Raw genomic sequence first — 6,412 nt, forward strand, 5'->3', positions numbered from 1 at the left:
CCCAAGTGTGCAAAAAGGCAAGTGGCAGAGCCAGGACTAGCATTTTATTTTATTTTATTTTATTTTATTAGCATTTTATTTTTTTTCTGTTAATATGTTTTGTTCTCCGTCTCCCCCTTATAGACTGTGAGCCCACTGTTGGGTAGGGACTGTCTCTATATGTTGCCAATTTGTACTTCCCAAGCGCTTAGTACAGTGCCCTGCACATAGTAAGCGCTCAATAAATACGATTGATGATGATTTGGTCTCCTGTTCTCTCGCCACTACGCCATCCTGTCTCTTCCCGTAAAGAGTGGATAACTCGATTAACTAAAGGAACTTTTAGAAAGGGCCTTGTTAAGGTATAATAGTTCCAATATGCTTCAGTAACTCCACGTCTGCCTCACAATGGTGGTTTTCAGTCAGAGGATTGGAGTCCCCAGTAGACACTTTGGAGGGACAGATATTTGGAGCTGTATTCAACTATTCTCGAGGATTTGTGATCATACAGTTCCATGGCACCTTCCACTGAAATGAATCCAGGAGAATTTGAAAGACACTACCAGCCATATAGCTTGAATAAACGAATCACTGGATTTGATCCCCCACTAAAAGGGCCAAGGATTTGATTACATTTGGAAAGAATCTTGATTTTTTTTTCGATTTTGAATTACTGTATATAAATACCTAATTTATGTGGCGATTAAAGAGCTCGAGGTTCTGAATTGTCACCATGGAATAATGTCTGCTAATTCCTGGGACTTGGTATGCTCAGACCGGGTTTGGTCTTGACCAAACCAGAGTGAACTCCGCCCAATTTCTCCTATTTCAGATTCTTATTTTTCTTAGAGAAGCAGCGTGGCTCAGTGGAAAGAGCCCGGGCTTTGGAGTCAGAGGTCATGGGTTCAAATCCCAGCTCCGCCAACTGTCGGCTGTGTGACTTTGGGCAAGTCACTTCACTTCTCTGTGCCTCAGTTCCCTCAACTGGAAAATGGGGATGAAGACTGTGAGCCCCCCGTGGGACAACCTGATCACCTTGTAATCTTCTCCAGCGTTTAGAACAGTGCTTTGCACATAGTAAGCGCTTAATAAATGCCATTATTATTATTATTATTTATATGATAAAGTATTTCCATGCACAATGCATCCACTGACTGCAAATAAGTGCAGTATAAAGGAATTGGTTTGTAGTGAATTCCTAATGCTCCCAGGAAGCATAATCTGTCTCCTTTAGACTATAAACTCTACCAACTTTGGTACATTGAATTCTCCCAAGCACTTAGTATAGTGCTCTGCACACAGTAAGTGCTCAATAAATACGGACGTGGGTTCTAATCCCGCTCCGCCACTTATCTGCTGTGTGACCCCGGGCAAGCCACTTAACTTCTCTGTGCCTCAGTTACTTCGCCTGTAAAATAGGAATGAAGACTGTGAGCCCCACATGGGACAACTTGTTTACCTTGTATCTACCCCAGCACTTAGAACAGCGCTTGGCACATAGTAAGCACTTAACGAGTACCATGATTATTATTAATATTATTAATAAATACGATTGATTGACTGATTGATTGAGTCTCACATCCTTGGTTTACCGCAAAGATTCCCTGGGCGTTCCCAGTGCCGCAGTTGACACTGTTCAGATTTTCAAGAACTGATGGATGACAGTTGTTGATTTTGAAACAGGAAACTAAGATTATATTGCTGAAGGGGAACAGGAAATAAAAAGTCCTTCCTGAAGAAATTGACTTATAGAAATCATACTTTAGGACTAAATTAACCCCAGAGCCCAAACTTAAAAAAAAAAAAGAACATAGGCAATGGCATTATTGGATCGGATCATTCATTCAGTCGTATTTATTGAGCACTTACTATGTGAGCTAGCTGTTGGGTAGGAACCGTCTCTATATGTTGCCAACCTGCACTTCCCAAGCGCTTAGTACAGTGCTCTGCACACAGTAAGCGCTCCTTAAATACGATTGATTGAATGAATGAATGAATGAATGAATGAATGAATGTGCAAAGCGCTGTACTAAGTGCTTGGGATCAGTGGCCTAACTAATATAGGAGAAACGATAATAACGGCAGTTGAAGCATCCAATAGATGCAGTGCTCTGTACTAGGCACTTAGGTAGCTGCATGGCATAGTGGATAGAGCATGGGCCTGGAGTCACAAGGTCATGGGTTCTAATCCCAGCTCCGCCACTTGCCTGCTGTATAGCACTGTACTAAGCGCTTGGGATCAATGGTCTAATATAGAAGCAACGATAATAATGACATTTGAAGTGTCCAATAGACGCAGTTGCTCTGAGAAGCAGCGTGGCTCAGTGGAAAGAGCCCGGGCTTTGGAGTCAGAGGTCATGGGTTCAAATCCCAGCTCTGCCAATTGTCAGCTGTGTGACTTTGGGCAAGTCACTTCACTTCTCTGGGCCTCAGTTCCCTCATCTGTAAAATGGGGATTAAGACTGTGAGCCCCCCGTGGGACAACCTGATCACCTTGTAACCTCCCCAGTGCTTAGAACAGTGCTTTGCACGTAGGAAGCACTTAATAAATGTCATTATTATTATTATTATTACTAGGCGCTTAGGTGGCAGCATGGCATAGTGGATAGAGCATGGGCCCGGAGTCACAAGGTCATGGGTTCTAATCCCAGCTCTGCCACTTGCCTGCTGTATGGACTTTGGCAAGTCATTTCACTTCTCTGTGCCTCAGTTCCCTCGGCTGTAAAATGGGGATTGAGACTGGGATCCCCATATGGGACAGGGGATGTGTCCAACCCGACTTGCCTGTATCCACCCATGCGCTTAGTACAGTGCCTGGCACATAGCGAGCACTTAACAAATACCACAGTTACACAAGAAGCATGAGACATGGCGAATGCCAAGAGGGAGCAATCATTCTAAACAAGAAAATTTTCAACAGTGGCAACAAGATGCTTGAAAGAATTGTAAAATAATGGCCCATCTTATCATTCATCATAATGTTTAAGGATTAACTATTGAATATACCTGATGTTTCCTCTAGTTACTCATCTTCCCACTATTATCACAAAGAAATTCCAAAATCAGAAGGGGACGTGCCATCCATTCCTAAAATACCTAAAACTGGAGTCAACAATTCAAAAAATCTACTATTCTGAAATTTGGGAGCCTAGGATTTTTTTTATGGTATCTGTTAAGTGCTTGCTATGTGCCAGGCACTGTACTAAGCGCTTGGGTGGATACAGGCAAATCGAGTTGGACACAGCCCCTGTCCCATGTGGGGATCCCAGTCTCAATCCCCATTTTACAGCTGAGGCAAATGAGGCACAGAGAAGTGAAGTGACTTGCCCAAGGTCACACAGCAGATAAAATGGGGAGCAGGGATTAGCCATGTCCTTCTGATTCCTGGACCTGAACTGTAGCCACTAGGCCATGATACTTCCCATGTGTATTTTTGTTTATAATCCTCCCTGGGAAGCCTTGAACTAATAATGACAGTATTTGTTAAGCTCTTACTACGTGCCAAGCAATCAATCAATCAATCAATCAATCGTATTTATTGAGCGCTTACTATGTGCAGAGCACTGTACTAAGCGCTTGGGAAGTACAAATTGGCATCACATAGAGACAGTCCCTACCCAACAGTGGGCTCACAGTCTAAAAGGGGGAGACAGAGAACAGAACCAAACATACCAACAAAATAAAATAAGTAGGATAGAAATGTACAAGTAAAATAAATAAATAAATAAATAGAGTAATAAATATGTACAGCCATATATACATATATACAGGTGCTGTGGGGAAGGGAAGGAGGTAAGACGGGGGGATGGAGAGGGGGACGAGGGGGAGAGGAAGGAAGGGGCTCAGTCTGGGAAGGCCTCCTGGAGGAGGTGAGCTCTCAGCAGGGCCTTGAAGGGAGGAAGAGAGCTAGCTTGGCGGATGGGCAGAGGGAGGGCATTCCAGGCCCGGGGGATGACGTGGGCCGGGGGTCGATGGCGGGACAGGCGAGAGCGAGGTACGGTGAGGAGATTAGTGGTGGAGGAGCGGAGGGTGCGGGCTGGGCTGGAGAAGGAGAGAAGGGAGGTGAGGTAGGAGGGGGCGAGGGGATGGACAGCCTTGAAGCCCAGGGTGAGGAGTTTCTGCCTGATGCGCAGATTGATCGGTAGCCATTGGAGGTTTTTGAGGAGGGGAGTGATATGTCCAGAGCGTTTCTGGACAAAGATAATCCGGGCAGCAGCATGAAGTATGGATTGAAGTGGAGAGAGACACGAGGATGGGAGATCAGAGAGAAGGCTGATGCAGTAATCCAGATGGGATAGGATGAGAGCTTGAATTAGCAGGGTAGCGGTTTGGATGGAGAGGAAAGGGCGGATCTTGGCAATGTTGCGGAGCTGAGACCGGCAGGTTTTGGTGACGGCTTGGATGTGAGGGGTGAATGAGAGAGCGGAGTCGAGGATGACACCAAGGTTGCGGGCTTGTGAGACGGGAAGGATGGTAGTGCCGTCAACAGAGATGGGAAAGTCAGGGAGAGGACAAGGTTTGGGAGGGAAGACAAGGAGCTCAGTCTTCGACATGTTGAGCTTTAGGTGGCGGGCGGACATCCAGATGGAGATGTCCTGAAGGCAGGAGGAGATGCGAGCCTGGAGGGAGGGGGAGAGAGCAGGGGCAGAGATGTAGATCTGGGTGTCATCAGCGTAGAGATGATAGTTGAAGCCGTGGGAGCGAATGAGGTCACCAAGGGAGTGAGTGTAGATTGAGAACAGAAGGGGACCAAGCACTGAACCTTGGGGAACCCCCACAGTAAGAGGATGGGAGGGGGAGGAGGAGCCTGCAAAAGAGACTGAGAAAGAATGACCGGAGAGATAAGAGGAGAACCAGGAGAGGACGGAGTCTGTGAAGCCAAGGTCAGATAACGTGTTGAGGAGAAGGGGGTGGTCCACAGTGTCAAAGGCAGCTGAGAGGTCGAGGAGGATTAGGACAGAATATGAGCCGCTGGATTTGGCAAGCAGGAGGTCATTGGTGACCTTTGAGAGAGCAGTTTCCGTGGAATGAAGGGGACGGAAGCCAGACTGGAGGGGGTCGAGGAGAGAGTTGGTGTTGAGGAACTCTAGGCAGCGCGTGTAGACAACCCGTTCAAGGAGTTTGGAAAGGAATGGTAGGAGGGATATGGGACGATAACTAGAAGGTGAGGTGGGGTCAAGAGAGGGTTTTTTTAGGATGGGAGAGACATGGGCATGTTTGAAGGCAGAGGGGAAGGAACCAGTGGAGAGTGAGCGGTTGAAGATGGAAGTTAAGGAGGGGAGAAGGGATGGAGCGAGAGATTTCATAAGATGAGAGGGAATGGGGTCAGAAGCACAGGTGGCCGGAGTAGCACTTGAGAGGAGGGAGGAGAGCTCCTCTGAGGATACCGCTGGGAAGGATGGGAGAGTAGCAGAGAGTGTTGAGAGCCGGGGGGTTGGAGAAAGGGGGGAAGAGACTTTGGGGAGGTCGGACCTGATGGATTTAATTTTGTTAATGAAGTAGGAGGCCAGATCGTTGGGGGTGAGGAAAGGAGGAGGGGGAGGAACCGGGGGCCTGAGAAGGGAGTTGAATGTATGGAAGAGCTGGCGGGGGTGATGGGCATGGGTGTCAATAAGGGAGGAGAAATAGTTTTGTCTGGCAGAAGAGAGGGCTGAGTTAAGGCAGGAAAGGATAAACTTGAAGTGAACGAGGTTGGCATGGTGTTTAGACTTTCGCCAGCAGCGTTCAGCAGCTCGAGCATAAGAGCGAAGGAGGCGGACAGTGGCAGTGATCCAGGGCTGTGGGTTAGTGGTGCGAGAGCGGCGAAGGGAAAGGGGAGCGAGCGAGTCTAGCTGAGTAGAAAGGGTAGAGTTGAGAGCAGTAATCTGATCATCAAGACTGGGTAGAGAGGAGAGGGCAGCGAGGTGGGGTGTGAGGCGCTCCGAAAGATGGGTGGGGTCCAGAGAGCGGAGATCTCTGTGAGGGAGTCATACGGATTTACAGGGGAAAGGAGTGTGAGTGAGGAGGCAGGTGAGAAGATTATGATCAGAGAGAGAGATCACAGAGTTGGTGAGGGTGGACACAGTGCAGCGGTAGGAGATGATGAGGTCGAGGGTATGACCAAGTTGGTGAGTGGGCGAGGTGGGGTGGAGGAAGAGGTTGGCAGCGTCAAGGAGAGATAGAAGGCGGGCGGCAGAGGAGTCGTTAGGGATATCCATGTGGATATTGAAGTCTCCGAGGATCAGAGTGGGCATGGAGAAGGAGAGAAGGAATGTGAGGAAGGGGTCAAAGTCGTTAAAGAAGTTGGAAGTGGGGCCCGGAGGGCGGTAGATGACGGCTACAAGAATCTGGAGGGGGTGGTAGAGGCGAAACAAGCACTGTTCTAAGCACTAGGGTAGATACAAGGTAATCACGTTGTCCCACGCGGGGCTCACAGTCTTAATCCCCATTTTAC

The sequence above is a fragment of the Tachyglossus aculeatus genome, chromosome 1 (assembly GCF_015852505.1).
Source record: "Tachyglossus aculeatus isolate mTacAcu1 chromosome 1, mTacAcu1.pri, whole genome shotgun sequence".
NCBI classification, from domain to species: Eukaryota; Metazoa; Chordata; class Mammalia; order Monotremata; family Tachyglossidae; genus Tachyglossus; species Tachyglossus aculeatus.